The sequence below is a fragment of the Pogoniulus pusillus genome, chromosome 15 (assembly GCF_015220805.1).
Source record: "Pogoniulus pusillus isolate bPogPus1 chromosome 15, bPogPus1.pri, whole genome shotgun sequence".
Taxonomy (NCBI): Eukaryota; Metazoa; Chordata; class Aves; order Piciformes; family Lybiidae; genus Pogoniulus; species Pogoniulus pusillus.
In genome coordinates this window covers 14,697,646-14,718,139 of record NC_087278.1, presented here as the reverse complement: position 1 = coordinate 14,718,139, position 20,494 = coordinate 14,697,646, and the positions used below count along the sequence as shown (strand labels likewise).

General features: G+C 44.5%; 1 protein-coding gene across 1 annotated transcript in view; it reads left to right on the top strand.

The window, feature by feature from the left end:
- Nucleotides 1-17,298: 17,298 nt before the first annotated feature.
- Nucleotides 17,299-20,494, top strand: part of TBXAS1 (thromboxane A synthase 1) — a 278,058-nt gene continuing 274,862 nt past the window's right edge. Inside the window, exon 1 of the mRNA XM_064155470.1 lies at nt 17,299-17,517. The gene's annotated coding sequence lies outside the window, so the exon portion shown is untranslated. The remainder of the gene's footprint in view (nt 17,518-20,494) is intronic.

The window sequence follows — 20,494 nt, the reverse complement described above, 5'->3', positions numbered from 1 at the left end:
ACAAAGAATAAATGCAGTTGTTCTATCCTGCTGCAACTAACCCAGGGTGTAACAAAGTTGGCTCCACAGATTTGTTTTCCGCTCAATCTTTTCCCAAATTTCAAAGAAGTTTGGTGTCTTTTGTTTGTTTGTTTGTTTGTTTGTTTGTTTGTTTTTCCCCCTCAAATTATAGTCTTATAAATTTTGCCCTGATTTCACTATGGAAATCCTTATCTTCTTTTGGTTTAGCCAGAAGTGTGTTCCCTGAACTTCATCTCGCCCAATTCATCTTACCCAAAATGCCATTTTCAAGGGAAGGGGCAGCATAAATTCAGACTTTTTGGTGGCCAGTGGCATATGTAGGGCCCCATGGGCAAAGCCTCATCTGCCAGCACCCAGCACAGCTCTGCTGGTACTGGTGATGCTACAATGCCCACAGACATATATGCATCTCTAAATAGAGTCACTCAGAGGGACAGCTTGGCTCCACTTTTTAAATCAGCTGCTTCTAACAGAGTCATTTCTGTGAATAATCATCTTGCACTCTGAACCCTGTGCTTCTGGATCTGAAAATTTAGATTTAATGCCCAATTTAAATCAATTCCTGAATACCAGTCAAAGGGAAAGGAGGAAACTATTTCAGATTAAAAGAGCAACATAGATTTGGAATAAAATCATTGTGATTATGATGCTGTATAAAATGGTGTAGAAGATTGTGTGAGGGACACTCTTTTCTGCAACGCACATTGTCTTTCTGAGGAGGCTTTAGGTGAAGTTCCTTATCATTATAGACTCTATGGAGTTATTTGCCAGCAGACTTACAAGTCAAATTCCCACTGGACAACATCTGCTTGGCCCACTCATGCACCCCAACCTCATCACACAGCTTTTTTATCCCATTCTCTGCTCTCGGTCTTAAAACAATCTTTTGCGTGGCCTCACCAGTGCAGGATAGCTGTTTGATCTTAGACATGGCATCAGCAGCAAGAGAAGGGACTTCTCCCTAGTCTTCAGGCTCTGAAACAGCCTTCTCAAAGAAATGTATCAGGGTAGTAATGTTAATGATTTTAATTATACTTGAAATTAGGATAAGGGGAAAAAATCTATACATACTGAGGTAAAATTTTGGTGAGGTCTTATAAGACAAACTCAGTGACTTTAAAGTAATGAAACTTGCTGTAGTGTTTTGCCAAAGCTGATCTTCCATAAGTCAGATGTAAATATGGATGTGCTGGCAGGAACCTTGTGCCTTCCAAACCATGTGCTGTGGGAAGCCTTGTGGGATTTTTTTGAAAACACTTGTTTTTCCTACATTAAACATTTCTATTCTCCCTCCCCAAATGGACAGGCTAGCTGTGTTTCAAAGACAAGCATGCGTGTTTAGTTTGATGACTTCCATGCTGTCACTAGAAAATACTACAAATAGCAGGCAAATTTTGCAAGAAAGCAGAGATAGAGATTTTCTTTGCTTAGATTAAATTTACCAGTGTCTTACATCAATCCTTCTCCTGCCTTTGTGCTGCTCCCTTAGCCAGGAGCCCGGAGATGCAAGCCCATGACTTGACTGCTGATCTGCTCAGGGACTTGGTGCATTTAGGTACTGTGGGCCAAGGAGTACATTTAGTACATACAGTACCTACCATGACACAGCCCTGAGCTTGACGGGAACCTCTTGGCCAGAAATGGGAAACCCTCTTAATGCTCACATTTATTTGACTATTTAATGGAGGTCATCTCCTTTTCCAGTGTTGATCTCTGTGAGAGCCAAACCTGGCCATGGCGTCCATCACTGTTAGTGCTCTATCAATATTAATAGCTAAACTATTTGTGATGGATTCACACAACAAAGCTGTGCCTTGCTGGTTAGCCGCAGCCGGTGACTATGGCTTTAAAAATGACACTGATGAGGTCTTGTTTTGAGACCCTGCCACCCACCCACTTCCATGCTGAGAGAACCAAATAAATATTTACTACTCAAAATAACACCCGGCCACAGTCATCCTTGCCACTGCAAAGTAGTTCATCTAACTGAAATCAGAATATAAGTAAACTGTTTGTCAAGGCAGTTTATTAGGAAAAGCATTGCTGTGTCAGGAGCTCCCTCACTGTGAGAGATGCTGTGTTGCCTCTCTTAATATTTAATGCCATTTTAATAATACTTCCCAGTTAGGGGTGCAGGCTGATGCTACAGACTAAAGACCAAGCCTGTTGAGGTAGAGAGGAAGGAAAGCTCAGGGACTGAGGTCAGCTCAGCTCCATTGATTTACCCACCTGGAGGCAACGCTGCTCTTCTTCCAAGGAATTTAGCCACTCCTGGCTCCTTCTCTTGGCAACTTTCTCTCAAATTTGTGGATATAGCCTATCCTTATTCAGAAGGACACTTCAAAAGCTTGGGCCCACATCCTGAGGTAGCTTTTGATTTTGGCAAACCCTCTTCTGCTCCACTCAGGCTCCTTAATTGGTTCCACAAACTGCTGCATTTCCCCCAGGCTTGTGCCTGCAGCTGCAGCGCTCTTACCTGTCTTTGGCAACTCTTCTCTTGGAAACCTGTAAACTTTGGAGATAAAGTTGGAGGTAGTTTAGCTCAAGGACTGGGGAGCTGCAACTTAATTATCAAAAGTCTCTGCTAGTAAAGTGCCAACCAACAGTACCTCTGTGTTGTCCTCCAGCTTTCCCAGACCTGCCTGGGCTGCAGAGCTGCTGGTCAGGAGATGCCCCAGTACCCGTGCTGTCCTGCAGGACTTCACCTAACAGTGATGCCCAGATCAGACTCTTCCTTGTTGTGAAAAACTCTTGGCTGAAGGATCAGGAAGTCAGAGCCTTTTGAAGCTGCTGAATAATAAGCTGTATTTTTTTAAACAAACATCACTAGAGAGTTCAATAGTAATTACATGAACTTCATAATCAGCCAAACTAGCGTCAGCATCCACCTAGCCTACACATAGCATTTGTGAGTAATTTTACATAAAGGGCAGGTACTTTTGAACTTAGCATACAGGACTTGTGCACAAATAACCAGAGGAGGAGGGCCCAATTATAAATACAGAATCCTTAGTTGTCACTTTGCTGTCTCTGACTTCCCACACATTCAAATGGTGAGCCCGATTTATTTAATCTCACTCTAAAGCAGCAAGCCACAGAGGCAGTATCCTGACAGTTGCTGAAAAAAAGTGTAGCTGAGCTCTCTCAAATTGTCTTCCTTTGTATTATATTTAGACATCGTGATTAGAGTATCTGCATAATATGCCTTTACTTTAAGGCAGAAGTTCAAGCTGCTCTGTGAAAGCAAACACAGACGTTTCGTGGAACTGAAGGGGCACGAGTGCCAGGATTTGGCATTTAGGCACAGAGCTCTTCAGTGCTGCTTGTGCTGCTGGCTCCCCCGGTGCAGCCAGCCTTATGAAACCTGAGTTTTCAAATCAGTGCAACATGATTTACAATAATGAGACTACTGGCGAGGGTGGAGGCAGAGAAAGACCTAGTGACTGTTTCCATGCAGTTCAGCAATATCAGCTGAGAGAGTCTTACTTCCTTCTCTCCTTTCCTCTTTTCCCCCCGTTCCTCTCTTACTCTTCCCTCCTCCTCCTCCTCCTCCTCCTCCTCCTCCTCCTCCTCCTCCTCCTCCTCCTCCTCCTCCTCCTCAGACCTGGCTTTTCTCAACACTTGGATGTAAAATCTGGACAGTCCTGTCACATGAACAAGGCATATATATGTTTGTGTCACTGCAGAGGACAACGCTGCACTTCATGCATGTTACTCTAAGTCAGTGGAAGTTTCAACACAAATATAAAACTCGAAGTGCAGCTTTGCCCTTGACAATTGCATACCAAAGAGAATGCCCAAAAGCTCTTGTTTTGCTAGATATGCTATTTAGCATTTTGTAATGCTCAGATAAATACAGGTGGTGAATGCAGAGTCTTCCGTGTTTCTATATCATTATGGAGGAGATCATTAGAGTTACACTGGAGGAGCTTCCTTCATTAGGTGACTTGCTTTGCTGGAGTGCTTGTCAGATATTGAACTGCACAACCCAGACCTGCTGTGATGAGAAGATCCTCAAACTCCAGCACACTCTGAACCACTGGTCTGGCTACAGAAGCTCTATAGCAGAGTAGCAAATGTGTTAAAAGGCTGGCACGCAGGACAAAGTGAAAGACTCTCACGGCCCTAAGGTATGTGAGATGAGGAAGGCTCTGTGCAGAGAGGGAAAGGTAGAAAGGAGATGTACTTTCTGAGCCCTTTGTTAACCTGAAATAAATATCATTGTGGAATTTAATATGTTTAATTGAAAGGCATGTTTCTCTCATGTGGCAAGAGCTGAGTTTTCAGGTTTGTGTAGGATACCTGTCTTCCTCCTCTAGCTGCTCAACAGAGATCTATAAGTCTCTAATTGCTTCCAGATACCCTTGCAGAAACTTATGCTTTTAGTTTAGGTCATAGAAAAGTTGAGGTCTTATGCTCAGATCTTAATGCTGGTCCAAATGTGATTGGATTACCATTCTTTTAAGTTCTGCTATATTACTTTTCTCTCAGATACAAATGTCATGTTAGAAGCTTTCTACCATCCCTATGTCTGTAAAGAGTCTTGGAGACTTCAAGGTGACTTTTCTATGAAATGGTCTCAATATAATTCCAAAAATACTTCATAATTTGAAGCCTGCTCCTCAACCCCCACCAGAGATGAAAGGGATCACAGAAAAAAATTAAGCACCCTGCATTCCTAGGAGCTGAGCCTTTGGCTGTAATGAATCAATCAACTACCCTTTTATCAGCCAAATATAAATTAACTTGGGGCACTTTGGAACCTAAGGCTAGTATAAGACTTCTGGTTTGGGCTTTATTTCCATTAAAAGTTTAACTCCAGGGTAAGACTTTCGTTTTCAAATGGCATTTTTTCCATCTTTTCTGTTATTTTCACCTTCAAGCTTGCTTGTCCAGTTTGGTATGAAAAGCTTACTCTTGCTTCCTAGTGGCAAGATTATCTGTTGGTGGTATTTATGAGGTGCTAATTACTGTCTGTCATTGGTATTTATGAGGTTCCAGTTGCTACAGTACCAAGGCACCAGGTACAATACTGAGATAAACATAAATGTTACTGAACATGGACTCTGCCCTTCCCATCCTAGCACTTGGCCTCTTTGACTTGAATACTTTGTCCCCTCCTTCTCAATCCTTTTCATATTTGTGAAGCATCTGATAAAAGGTTACTTTTGTGCTCAACTACGAAAAGGGCCTGGTTTGTAGCTGCTCTGGGAGATACTCTGTTCCTGTGGCTCCATTTCAGAACATATCATGCTTCTGGCCCTCACACGGGTGAGGTACCCAAGGCACCAGCTCTGTGACTGATGCCACCAGGAGCAGAGCCGGCAGCAGCCTGGCTCTGCTCTGTTTGTAGCCAAGGTGCCACCTGCTACTGAATTGTTTTCTGTAGAATGTTTTAAAACCCCAGCAAATATGGGAACTGGGAGAGACACAATCAAACCAGATGCTGCTTCCCAGCCTGTGTGTGGCCAAAGGGTGTATTGGTCAGAGAGCATGGAAAGCCTGGAACTCTGGACCAACAGCTGCCTAGAGAGCCTGGCTGGCATTACTGTGAAAAATCTGGCTACTGGTGCTAAAGAGACAGTATGCTGCTCAAACTAGAACCCTTAACCAATGTGACTGATAGTTGATGAGCTGAAAAAAATGCAGGTCATAGTAGCAGCAGTTCCTAAGTGGTATAAGCATAAACTTCTGAAATGTGAATATAGAAGGGGACATATGTTGTTTCTCTTATTGCCTGGTTATGGGCAAGTAGAGGGAAATGTGCTCACAACCTCAAGAAAGAAGTGTTCAAACCACATTTTTTAAATATTTGAAATTTGAAAAAAAAAAAAGTTGGGAAGGAAATTGAAACCAAGTATCTGTAAAGCTTTCTCCCCTCTTTTTGATCACCTCTGTGGATTTGAATTGCTGTTCAAGGAGAAAGTTGGAAATTACTTTGAAATGCAGAAGAAAGAGATCACACCCTTAGTAAGCCCTGCCTGTGGGACAGCAAGCCCTGAACACGCTAACAATACATAACAAGGAAGGTGCTATGAACCAAGAGTTATCTTCTGCTTACCCTTACAGCTCCTTACTTACTCTCAAATATTATGGACTGAAAAGCTGTAAAGATCAGTAATTATGCTAAGACTTTTCCTTTATGTATCCCTGCTTACTCAAGACTTCCATCTCATTACACAAACAGCAATGGCAAACTTGGCAGGAGCCCTTTGAAGCAGCTACTGCCATTGCTGCCAGTTTGGTATCCCCAAGAGAAGAGTGGTGACAGAGTGAGGCAAAATGACCAACCACATGACGCAGGAATACCTTCACTTTCCTCACACCCAGCAGTTGCTCACATCTGTCTTGCTTTGCCCCTGTGTGGGCTTCTGGCCTCACAATTCATCTGAGGACAGGCTCTGTCACAATGAGCATGCGTTGCCAGATGCTGTGGTGCACCAGGCAGACAGTGAAGAGGCACCCAGCATCCAGTGCCTTCCACTCAGGCCCACTGATCCTACCCCTTGATTGCTGAGAGCTGCTCCACGACGCCAGTAGGTTTGCAGAGAAAAGCAGGGCTGGAGTCAGGTTACACTGACTCCCCGGGACCAGGCAGCAGCTTCCCAGGGTAAATACATGCCCATGTAAATAAAGAAGGAAATAATTATAAAAGACTAATTAACTGAGGCAAAGTTAAAGATGGAAAGCAGAAGCAGAACTGAAAGACAGAAGGACAAAAAAAACCATTTGAACTTTTTTGTGGATGTAGAGGTTTGCATGCTGCATCTAAAGAAATAAGGGAAGAAATTCAAATACATATTTAGGAATAAAAAAAAAGGAGCAGATGGGAAATGTCAAAAGAACCACAAGCTTTTGTGAGAAAGACACTGAAGAGACAGAGCTATAAATGCACAAACCCAAATAGCAACCTTTGTGCATTTAGTGCAGAGTGGAAGGTTGGACTTGGTGATCTCTTTGGGTACCTTTCAACCCCTGACATCCTGTGATCCTGTGAACATAATGTTTTGGGAAAGCACCTGTGGGTGGTTGTGAGAATCACCCTGTTATTGCTGCTCCAGTGTCGCGGAGGGGGTGTTCTGCTACCTACGCCAGTTCTGGCGGAGGGGAGAGATTAATTGGGGTGAGATAATATTATCTAAAAATATTTATTCATTAAACTGAATATTCTGGACCCTCACTGCCCCCAACCACTGTATATTAATATTCGTTACATGGTTAGGAAAACATTCTAGGATAAATTATGTACAGGGATTTATTAATTACTAGCAAACATTCAAACTATAAACAGAGAGAGTTTTCCCCACGGCTTAATGCCGCTCGGGGTCTGTACACTATTCGTCCAGCCGAGAGGGCTGAAACTGATTCTGCTCTATGGCAGAGGCAACTTATATTACAGAGGTATTAAAGCTTTTACTCACAACTCTTATTAATCATTAATCACCCTCCAGGGCTATGTCACAGCCCACGCCTAGTGTCCAAACTGCAGGGGATCTCTGCCCATGGATTTTGAGGCTGGAATCCTCCCGGCTTGAGGGGAAAGGATGAATCTTCCAGGCTTGTGGGGAAATGGTGGTCTCTAACCTCGTTCTCCTGGCGAAGGATGCAATCTCTGCCTTTGTACTGCTGGCTTCTTCTGGATGCTTCTGTCCAGGAATTCTGAGCTGGCAGGATCGCAGGTATAGGAGGAGAATATCGTGCTGTTTCTGGCACAGTTCTTCACGCAGCTAGCAGGCCATAGGTGCAGACAATCCAGAATCTGCTTCCTGGTTGTCTCAGTGGCAGTGGCACAGTTACCAGACAATGGTAGGCAGCAGGCATGCAGGATGTGCGCGGCTGCTGGGAGTCTGAGCCCCGTAGGTGAAGGCAATACAGGATCTGGTCCTGATACCACAGTGGCATGCAGATGTGCACAGCTGGCTGGAGACTATAGGCTCCTTTTATATATATATATATATACAGGCAGGCTTAGGTAAGCTCTGCAAGAAAGGTACGCAGACAGGTGAGCTGCAAGTGAGGTCAAAGCATGAGGGTCTGAGCCTCTGAGCATCAGAGCTATGCAATGGAGTCCGAGCGTTGGGGGTCTGAGCGGCTGAGCATCTGAGCTGCAAGTGAGGGTCAGAGCACATTGTTTACCTGTGCACCCCTATTTATTGCATGTGGGCCAAGATTAATGACTCCTTTGGCCACTAGAATGACCAATCAGGTTGGCAATCAGCCAAACCTTACCATAATAGGCAAAAGCTCTTGCCTGAACTTTCCCAAATATGGGGATCACATGGACTTACTCCAGGGAGACACGAGCTGTGTGTGGGGGGGCTTACACAACCTGTTTACAACCAGGGGTCCTGGCAGAAAAACATGTCCAGGCAAGCATAGGCATAAATAAGCCAATTTTTGGGCCTACAGGCCCTCCACAACATCCAGTCATTGGATAGTATAAATGAGGTAGTTATTAGAACTGTTATTTATGCCAACAAACATTGCACCTCTTTATTCTCACCACTACCTTGCTTAAAGTCAAGTGTATTTATTGAGATGTGCTCAAAGCCTTGAGCTGCACCATCTGCTCAGCTGCCCAGTAGGATGAAAGACCCTTATCTAGTGAGATGCCCTTCTTTCCCATAGAATATTTTGTGTTGGAAGAGACATTTAGAGGTCACTTAGTCCAGCCCTCCTGCAATAAGCAGGGACATCTTCAGCTAGATCAGGTTGCTCAGAATCTCATCCAACCTGACCTTGGATGTCTCCAGGGATGGGGCATCTACCACTCCTCTGGGCAACCTGTTCCAGTGTTTCACCACTCTCACTGTAAAACATTTCTCCCTCATATGTAGCTTGAATTTACCCTGCATTACTTTAAACCATTACCCCTCATCCTATTGCAGCAGCACCTGCTAAAAAATCTGTCCTCACAATCTGATCATTTTTGTGGCCTACCTCTGGACCTGCTTCAACAGGTCCATGTCTTTCCTATGCTGAGGACCCCAGAGCTGGACACAGCTGCAGATGTGGTCTCTCTAGACTGGAATAGAGAGGAAGAGTCACCTCCTTTGACCTGCTGGCCTTGACTCTTCTGACATGACTCAGGATACAGTTGGATTTCTGAGCTGCAAGTGCATGTTTCTGTCTCTTCATTCTTCTTATTAAGCTAAAGCTGGAAAAAACATAGGTCTTATGGCTCACTCTGAAAGCAAATAAGTCTCAATGACAAATCTCCCTTGGAATCAGATACAGAAGATGGTTCTTAGTCCTCTCATAGAGGGACATCCTACCCTGTTAAACAGTAAAATTGATGCTGGGTGAAACTGTGGGAAACAGGAACTAAGCTGGAGATGAATGTGTTGATGACCATTGACCACACTACATTCCTTAGGCTGGGACAATCCGGAGTCCCCAGAGACAGCAGCCAGGAAGGTGCTGCTTTTTTTCCAGCAGACTGGTTAGGAGATACTGGAAGTGACACTGTAGGGAGACAATTCAGGCTTTTTTTTTTTTTTTTTAAGAAATAAAGCAAAAATTCCTCCATGATTTTGTGTCTCTGAGCAGGTTGAGTGGTGGGGCTGGAAGCAGAGGAACATGGAACAATGACTGTTAGTTTAATAAGCTAGAATGAAAGACTAGCATATTTTTGACACTCCACCACTGTAACTAGCCTTTAGCAAGATAGAGGCTTTATCCAGTGCTATTTCTAAGGAGGATTTATGTGTCCTTACGCTTGCCCTGACTACCATGCATGTGGGGGCTGTGCTGCTCAAAACTCCTTCCTCTCCTTTATATTCCCCATTCTCACAAAATCCATAAGCAGTGTTGTACAGCATTATTCCCCTCCCCCCAACTTTCCCTCATTCAGTTGGTGTCACCACAAAGGAATAGATTATTACTGACACTGATCCCAATTTAATCCTTCCAATAATCTGATTTTTCCAAGCCTATTTATAACCTTGAAATGACAGTGGGGTTTAAAGTGATACAAATACCTGAGTCTAAGCACCGGTACTATCCATACCAGCCTACTCCAGTTTTGATGCTCTACAATAAAATGTAACCCCAAAGATTATGTGACAAATCCATTCCCAGGTGTTGGCAGTGCCAGACTGGTCCTTAGTCCCTCTTTTTGATGATCAATATTTTTCATGTTACAGGTTTACTCTGTCTTATCCTGGTAACAAGCTGGGGTCCCAAACTAAGCTTTAAAGCTCATATAAATGTCAAATTTCTTCTCTCTTTGTAGGTTTTTAATAACCTTCTGGGGTCTGGAAGTGATCAAGAAATAAAGCTTTCATAGCAACATAAGAAGTATAAACCCATTCTAGTTTGTTATTTAATCCAGCAACGTGAGAACCTTTTTTATTTTCCTGGGGCTTAGGGTGATCAGCCAATGTTTTCTCCCATCCTCAGCCTCCTTAAAGAGTGTATTAATGTTTTACATTCAAAATACAGACAAACCAAACTAAACCCAAGGCCATCCTTACAGCTGCCTATTCTAATGTTCTTGCTGGACTATTTCCACTATTTGTAACCAATTCATTTCAATATTGCTCTGCTTCTTGCTAGTTCTGCAGAACTTCAGTTCACACATATCCATGGAATAGTTCAACCAGCAGTCAGCAGGTTTTTGTTCTTTCCCCCCCACTTCTATAATTCAATGCAGTGACCTGTTTATATAACCAAATCCTTTTGTTTCTCCAAAAGGGACTTGGATATTCCACTGAGCGACAACACTCGTGGTAGGTGATGGTCTGTTTTTTCCAAAGCAAAGACTTCAGTTTTCAGCAGAATTTACATTCCAGCAATAAATATTTAAAGGAAATATAACAGCACTGAAGCAAAGAATGTCCCTCTGCAACACACACACATGCACACGCACGTGTGCACATACACACACACTCACAGTCAATTAGTCTGGGCTTGCTCTGATGCAGATGGTGCCTCTCTTCAAATCCTGAAATATTTGCTTTTTCCATCAGAAAACTTGGCCACTTTGGATTTCTAATACCCCATAAAAAGCATATACAATGCTATTCCTTGCTGCCTATGTAGCAGATCACTCAAACATCTGTGTCAAAGGCATTTTCTGCAACAGGACCTCTTTCTGCCACTAAAAAAGTAAAAGGTATAATGCAAATCATTCTGGTTTCTTGCTGTCCTTTCTCAGGTATGGGCTTTAAGATTGTTGATAATCTCTACTTTTTCTACAAAGGCTAAAATAAATGACATCAAGTTTTTTAACATACTAGGGCTACACAACTACCTTTTGGCTTCAGATCTGTAGATATTATTAAGCAAATGAGATACCAATGTACTTTTCCATTTACAAAGCTTATATTTGCCCCTGTAGGCATAACACCAGGTGATGTCTTAATTAATAATGGTAAAGATCTTATATAGGACATAAACAAAAGAGTTGCTTTTAAAAACCAAAAACAAAACAACAAAGAAAAACATTCCCACTCCTTTGACGAAGAAGAATGAACTGATTCCAAAAACGAATAACGAAAACCAAAGGGCAAAAGAGGGAATATTTGTGTTACCTGCAAATGTCTCCCTCTGCAAACAAGACAGTATTTATTCTGTGCAGTTGTATCCTGCACAGCACTTCACATTACTCATAAGATAACATCTGCACTGAACCATGCCCACATTAGCAGCACTGCATCTGTATTATCCACTGTCTGAATATAATGTCCACTCAGTGATGCCCAGTGAGGAGGTATTGGAGCCTGATGTCCCTTCTCATGCCCTTGACTGCCTTCACCATGAGGAGACCTGCTACCTGCAGAGGAGTGACCTGCACTGAACTGACTCATGCTGGGGTCTATCGTGTCCCTCTTCAAATTGACAAAACAAAATGCAGTGACCAGTACTTTCCTCACCTCCACCTCCTGTGTTACTTGCCTCTGCAACAATCGTGTGATAAGGCCAACACACTGATGTGTGCTTAACAGGAAGGCTATGACCTCGGACCTTCGAAGCTTGAATTGTTCTGGTTGGAAAAGACCTTTAAGATCATAAAGTCTAGCCATGGTCTAACTCTACCATGTTAGGTGCTAAAACATGTTCCTTAGCACCACATCTCTGTGTATTTTACACACTTCCAGGGGTGCTGATTCAACCACTTCTCTGGGCTGCGTATTCCAGTATTTGATAACCCTTTCAGTGAAGAAGTTTATCTCAATATTCAATCTAAACTTCCTGTGATGCAACTTGAGGCCTTTTCCTCCCATATAATCACTTGTTACTAGGGAGAAGAGACTAATACCCACCTCACTACAACCTCCTTTCAGGCAGTTGTAGAGAGCAATATGGTCACCCATCAGTTTTCTTTTCTCTGGACTAAACAGGCTCAGCTCCCTTAGCCACCCCTTGTAAGATCTATTCCCCAGATCCTTCATCGGCTTCATCGCCCTTTTCTGGATATGCTCCAGCACCCCAATATTTTTCTCATAGTGTGGGCTCTGAACACAGTGTTCAAGATGTGGCTTCACCAGTGTTGAGTACAAGGTAACACAACTGGTCCTTCTGGTCACGTTATTTCTGATACAAGTCAGGATCTTGTTGGCCTTCTTGGCCACCTGAGCACCATGCTCTCTGGTGGGCAGAGTTCCAGCCACTCTTCCCTGAGCCTGTAGCATTGCACAGAGTTGGTGTGACCCAAGCAAAGGACTTGGTACTTGGTCTTGTTAAATCTTACACAACTGACCTCAGCCTATTGATTCAACTTGTCTGAGTCTCTGTAGAGCCTTTCTGCCCTCAAGTGGAACACTCACTCCTGATTCAGTGCCATCCACAGACTTATTGAGTGTGCACTCCACCCCCTCCCATCCAGATCACTGATAGAGATATTAAAGAGGACTGGTCCCAGTCATAAGCCCTGGGTAACACCCATTGTGACCATCCACCAGCTGGATTTAACTCCATTCACCATGAGTCTTTGGTCCTGGCCATCCAAGCAGGGTTTAACACAGAGGTCTCCACTCATCCAGGTCATAAGCATCCATTTTCTCCAGGAGGATGTTGTGGGAGACAATGTCAAATGCTTTACTAAAGCCCAGGTAACAATACTGACAGACTTTTCCTTCATCCACTAAGCTGGTCATGCTATATATATATGATGGGTGGGAAATGCAGAAGGACCTGCCTCAAAATCTCACCAAAAAAGCAGGTGAAAAGAATGGAGAAATAGGTGAGAGAGAATCAGTCTTGGAGACAGGCCCTAAGTCAAGAGGCTAGGAGCAAGAATGCCACCTGTTATTTTTCCATTCATTTCTATGCCCAGGGCTAAGCAGAAAAACAATATACTTCATCTCTGTTTCCATTTCCATCTTTGATTTTTTACCATGGGATTCTGGTCATTCTTAGTTCCTTAGCTTTAATTTGCTGACCTGAAATGAAAATATTCATCTTTCATGTTGATCCTGACTTAAACTAAACAGGAACAAGACTGGAAATAATCTAGTTGGTCACTACAGACAACGACAATGACAATGAACCGGTTTAGGAGAAATAGGTAAGCACAGTTACGTGGCAGGTGGCCACTTAGTCAAGGCAGTCCACAAAAGGGTGTCTGTGGACATATGAGCATGGACATTCATGCACTAGTGGAGAAACAGAGATAAATGTTTTTACACTCAGCCTCTCTCACTGCCTTCTGCAGGCACTGGTGCAGAGAAGCAGCCATGCAAAAGTTTGCCTCTCTCTACAGAGCTTTGGGATGGGCCCTTCAGCCAGTGGAGGGAAGGAGAAAGACCTCCTGCAACAAAGGTGAGATTCCTCCAGGGCAGGGGCAGGGCAGAAGAAGTTTCTCCCTGGACAGGGGACGGAGGGAGGCAGGAAGGCCTTATGCTCCTACGGCTCAGTCTTCTGTGCCAGCCATGCTCCATCTGCTGGCAAGAACAATGCCAGCCAGGACTCAAGCTCCTTCTGCAGCTTCTCCTCCACAGATTTCCTCCACGACTCATTTTATCTATCACAAGGGCAAAGAGTGATAAGAGCAGAGCCTTCCACAAGCAGAGGGAGAAAAATCCTTTCTGTTAGGTCACAGGATGAGGAACTGACATCCCTCTAGTTTTACTTCTAACATGTCATCAAGATTATGAAGAAGCAAATTACAGTATTGTGCACATTGCATTTGCCATCTGATCCACTGGTAGAGAACCTGACTTTGGAGCTTATTGTGGTGACTCAGACACCAGTGAAAATACCCTGCAAATACCCCGAGGCTGTGTGGCAGAGCAGGATATTGCTCAGGACAGGGTGAGATGGCAGCAACAGCTCCTATCTTAGTCCAGGAAACCATGGTGCTGCTGTGAAAGGTGTTCAGGAGGAACAGCAGCAGTTTGGCTTTCTGGTTTGCTGCTCAGCATTTCTCAAGGTTATTGTTTTAGCATTAGCTCCGTTTTACACCTCGCCTGCTAGGTCTTTAAGAGGAGAGCTCTGCTCTTTTTAGAATATGGACGCAACATGGAAAGCTTTTGCCAGGTACAAAGCTAAATGGCAATGCAGACTTGACTCATTTTTCTTTGAGATGGATCTCCTTTTTCAAGGAGATGCAGGCTGGTTTAAGAAAGTTCCCCTGTGAAAGGCAGTAGGATTGTTAGCTGTGACATGACTGTCATTAAATGTTTTGTTTGTTTCTTTGTTTTTCTCTTGTCCTGCCTTCTGCTTTGGAGAAATCCTCTGCATCTGGATTTTGCTTCTCTTTTCCATATGGGAAAAATAAATGGTCTTCACCTTTCTGCCATACTTACAAATGGGATCTCTTTCAGCTCTGCATTAGGGGCAGTCAGGTGAATGGAGTGGGCTGAGGGTCCCCATGTCAGTCCGTCCCTTGGAGAAGGAAGAAACTTAGACAGTGTCAAATCAATGTTTACAGAAAATTTACTTTCCAGTAGATTTCCCTACGTCAGTGAAATGGTAAGAAGCTTAGTGCTATATTATCCATACTTCCTCTTTAGTCTGATTTTATCTGTGAATTCTTGCAAATAATATATGACTGAGACCAGTATTGTTCTGGGAAATTTGGAGATGAAAATATTAGACAGACCTTATTAATTTCAATTGACTTATTCATGGTGTATGTAGTTATGCAAATCTTTGCAGAGTCAGGAACTAACAAAATACCTGCTGGAATAAATAATAATCCTGTGTGTTCACAAAATCAGTTCTCTTACAGCTCATTTTTAGTAAGAAATACAGCCTCAGTCAACCAAATGCTACAGAGTTCAGAACAAAACCAGAAAATGAACATAGCCCCACTCTTAATGCTGCAAGATCCTGGGAAGAAATCCATTCCAGCTCTTCTATGTCTCTGCTTTACTACAATCATTCTTGATGTAAATCACATGCTGGTGATTAATAGATCTTCTATCAACTGAGCTTGAACTGAAGTCAAAAGAATATAACTATTTTTTTTCTCTCTCCCCTCCCCCCCCCCCCCCCCCCCCCCCCCCCGCCCAAATTTGCATTAAAAAAGATTGTTCAGAAATCTTGGAAGGAAAAGTGCTAGGTCAAAAATCACATTTTTCTAGCAAGTCTATGAAAACTCACTTTTAAAAGCCATATAATGTAGAATCTCAATTATCCTGGAAGACCTATCTGGGTTATGGCTTAACTATGCTCTTCATATGCTGCCAGCTTGTTCTAGAAGTTCAAGACAAGCTGCAGTGCCTTGCAAAGCAACTAAACCCTTTCCTGGGCCAAACACATGTCCAGAAGTTCAGTGGTTTGACCTGAGCAAAGAAGTCCTGCAGCTGCCCACCAGTCCCATGCAGAGCCGGGCTGTGTCTCAGCACCACGAGCCAGGGAGCAGCGCGGGTCCTCTGTAGTTCTGGCAGGACTCTGTGTCTACCTCCCCATCACGTCCCAAGCTCTGGGAAGTCTTCATTTAGGAATGTTGCCATATGACTGCACGGATCCAGCTGTGGCATGGTGCCATGTGGAAGCTGAGAAGTCTTTGTGAGTACTACCTATCTGTGCACTAAAAGTTCCTGTATCACTCATGCATTATTTATTTTCTTTTATCTAGGACTTCTTCCCCTCTTCACCTCAGGTAAAGGGAAGCTGTTTATTTATCCATGACCTCAGCACCTCCCGGTCTTGGAAGACTGTCTCAGGCTTGTTGTATGTTAACATTGTTTACATTTTTGATGTGTATGCAAATAATAAAATTTGGGCAAAACTCTATGGCTTTGACTACGCTCTGGACAGATTATGAATTCTGTATTCTCCATTAAGTATTGTTAAAATTTGCTACCCACAAGGACTAACTACTAAGAGGAGATTTCCCTCTGAAAGGAGAGCGTTCTATCTTCTGCACAGTATTCCTCTTGGTATTAGAAAATCAAACATTCCCAGTTAGGCAAACAGGGCCATGTTCTGAAAGGGTTTTTTGGTGACTCTTGTAGCATTTAGTGCTCCTACTGATCTCCCAAATTCAGGACAGCAGCAATTGTGTGAGAAAACTCACCTCTAGTTTTCAAAAGAAATTCCTGTCTTTTGGGAAGAGATGCTTAAATAAAGACTCAAACACAAGGTAAGAGCTGAACATATAGTTTAAGCTCACCTTGACCAAGTCCTTCAATTCAGGTGAATGTAGCTTGAGAACTCACAGTCCAAATGGTGCAAATGAACTCAGACTAAGGTGGTAGTAGTGTGAAATAGATGTCCAGCACAGGGAGGGGAGTTACACAAGTGAAGCTGCTCTGCAACAACTCCCAGTGTGGATAAGCCCTTAATTACTTCTAAAATCTCACCATTACTAAGCCATGCTTAGTAATTTCCAGAGGCCTCGAGTTTCTGGAGCAACTGGAGTATGAGATGCAATTGTGTTCACTTCAGTGGAGGATACAGTTAAGCATGGGCACGTTTGGAGGCTTGAGGCTAGTCATTAACTAATTAGTGTATGGGAACATCTACGTTTTCCCCATCTGATTTTGTAAAGTTATTTAGCAATAGTTGCTTATGAGCCTTGCCCCCCTACCACCTTCGCAGCAGCCAAACCCCCACCAGAACGGAAGAGCAGAGCAAGGACGCCAACTTGCCCTTTCCCCCTACAAAACAAAAAGACTTGCGTTTCCATCCTTACACATACACGTGTGTGTATATACCTATATTTCAAAACAAACCCCAAAACACCAAAGCTATAGATTTGGGCGCGTTTATTTCTTTCGCAGCCAGGCAACGCCTCCCGTCCCGGCCGCTCTGCGGGAGCGGCGGCGGCGCGCTGGTGCTGCCTCGGAACTACAAGCCCCAGAGTGCACGGCGGGAGGCGACGGCCGGGAAGAAGGGCAGCTAGTCCCGAGGCCTTCTGGGAGTTGTATTCCCGCGGCTCCTGCCTCGCTGCGGGGCCCAGGGCTGCTTTCCAAGCACCTGTCTGTTTTCGTGGGAGGCAGCGATCAGTCTGCTCTCCACCGCTCCCCTCGGGGCGTTGCAGAGCAGATACCTCCTGGCAGCCCAACCAGGAACCGGTGGAGAAGGCAAAGGAGACATGTAAAGGTAAGGAGCTCCTAAGATTTGCTGAGAGAGTTGGCGGAGGAGGGGAGCGCTAAATCCTCTTGGTCCTCCTTGTCCCGTGCTTTTGGCTGGGAGGTTTTGCTGTGTTGTTCCTGGGACACACTATTGGGCAAGTCATCTGGGTTGGCTTGTGGAAGCGTCTGCGGTGTTAGATGTGGGACCAGCCGTGTCGGTGTCTTTGTGCCCTGGGGCTGTGGTTACCAGTGCGGCTCTTGGCTCCTGGCAATAATCATGCGGCTTTACAAGAAGGTGAGGAAGGGAACCCCACTAGGGACTGCAAGTTTCTCTCTAAGGAATAACACCCAGCTTCTTGCTGAATTTAAGCTTGCCTTTAAAATACTTCGGTTGTTTGTTGGGTTTTTTTTTCCTTTTAAGTTGACTTTTCCTGGATCTCGGTAGAAAGAAAGAGCCAAACACAATTTTTGCCTAAGTGTCTGCAACAGCTTCTGCCTGTGTATGTTTCCTTGTTTCAGTGTTCCTGCTGTTTGCTCAACTGGAGGTAGCTGGAAATCTTGGGGTATGCTGATCAGTACAGTGAAAACCCTTGGAGATGCTTCAATTTCTTCATTCTGCTTTATAAAACAGAGCGGTGGTCAAATCATCCCAGGAAGGAGAAGTGGCTTTGTGTACTTCATAGGTTGGGTGAAGCACTCCTGAACGTTTTGGCTGTGGTCCTCCGACAAGTAGGTGCCTGGGAAGCTATTCCAGTCTTGCTGTTGGTCCTTATGCCTGAGTGTAAATTCGCCAGAGAGCTTTGGGAAACAGCATGAGAGTGGTCTGCAGGCCTTCCAGGGCTGAACAGCATCTGATGGTGATCCTGAATGCTCAGGCACTGGGGTTCAATGACAGTTATACACTGATGGTCCCATCTTACAAGTAGTTCACTAATTATGCTGAAAACTGCAGATTTGCTGTTTGCACTGCTTATGGCCAGTAACACTGCTTCTCAGCTACTGCTTCTTGGGTGATACTGCAGAAGCAGAGGCACTTTCAGCTGAGACTGCTGATGCAAGAGAAAATTTAAATGAGAAAGGCAGAAGGAAAGACAGGAGTCAGTTATAGTAAAGGGCTCACCTAAGAGAAGAGAAAAAAGGCAATTCTTGGTTCTGCTGGGAATTGCATTGCCCTTTAAATGGTAATAAAGTAGCTTTGTCGTTAATCTCTGCAGATACTGGCAAGTAGTGAACAGGTTTGGACAATGAGGCAGTTTCCTCCTTGCTCAGAGGCTTGGCACCTCTGGGTCAACACGGAGGTATGGCTTTTGGGTGTGTTAGATTTGTACACTGCAGGCACCAGGGCTGCTGTTGTAGGAAAAGGTGGAAAGCAGAAAGCTACTGAACAGATGTCCTTCACAAAGCCTGCAGGAATGTTGGTTACCCACAGCTGTTAGATATGTTGGTAAGAAGTGATGAACCTTCTGCCAATTAATCCATTACCTTAAAAACCCAGCAGCTGTAGTGAGGAGGGCTCACAGGTGCTTTTCAGCTTCAATTTTCCATACTCCTTGCAGACTTCTGGCGTATCTGATGTTCATATTGTTAACAGTGTTAGCAACACAACTAATATGTCTATAATAGAAAGTAATTTATAGGAGCATTTCATAGAATCAGCCAGGTTGGAAGAGACCTCCAAGATCATCCAGTCCAACCTAGCACCCAGCCCTATCCAGTCAACCAGACCATGGCACTAAGTGCCTCATCCAGGCTTTTTTTGAACACCTCCAAGGATGGTGACTCCACCACCTCCCTGGGCAGCCCATTCCAATGCCAATCACTCTCTCTGGCAAGAACTTCCTCCTAACATCCAGCCTGTACTTCCCCTGGCACAACTTGAGACTGTGTCCCCTTATTCTGGTGCTGCTTGCCCAGGAGAAGAGACCAACCCCCACCTGGCTACAACCTCCCTTCAGGTAGTCATAGACAGCAATGAGGTCACCCCTGAGCCTCCTCTTCTCCAGGCTAAACAAGCCCAGCTCCCTCAGCCTCTCCTCATAGGGTTTGTGTTCCAGGCCCCTCACCAGCTTTGTCACCCTTCTCTGGACACATTCCAGTACCTCAACAGCTCTCTTGAATTGAGGAGCCCAGAACTGGACACAGCACTCAAGGTGTGGCCTGACCTCCGTTATCCTGCTGGCCACACTGTTCTTGATCCAGGCCAGGATGCCATTGGCTCTCCTGGCCACCTGGGCACATTGCTGGCTCATGTTCAGCCTCCTATCTACCAGTACCCCCAGTTCCCTTTCTTCCTGGCTGCTCTCCAGCCACTCTGTCCCCAGCCTGTAGTGCTGCTTGGGGTTGTTGTGGCCAAAGTGTAGGACCCTGCACTTATTAAATCTCATCCCCTTGGCACCTGCCCACCCATCCAGACTGTCGAGGTCCCTCTGCAGGGCTCTCCTACCCTTCAACAGATCAACACCTGCTCCTAACTTGGTGTCATCTGATGCCCCAGCACTGATCCTTGGGGCACACCACTAGTGACTGGCTGCCAACTGGATGTGGCACCATTCACCACCACTCTCTGGGCCTGGTCCTCCAAACAGTTCTTGACCCATATCAGAGTGAATCTGTCCAAGCCACAGGCTGCCAGGTTTGCCAGGAGCTTGTGGCGGATGGTGTCAAAGGCCTTGCTGAAGTCCAGGCAGACTACCTCCACAGCCTTCCCTACATTCACCAGGCAGGTGACCTGATTATAAAAGGAGATCAGGTTGGTCAGGCAGGACCTAGACCCATGCTGGCTGGACCTGATCCCTTGGCCATCCTGTAGGTGCTTTGTGATAGCACTCAAGGTGACCTGTTCCATGACTTTGCTTGGCACTGAGGTCAGGTTGACAGGTCTGCAATTTCCCAGTTCCTCCCTGATTTAGTTTGGGCAATTAACAAGGCAGGAATTATAAAATATGTAGTTAATTTTATTTCTGGAAAGCCTTGCCCACAACTGTATACCAGTTACTTAAATTTGG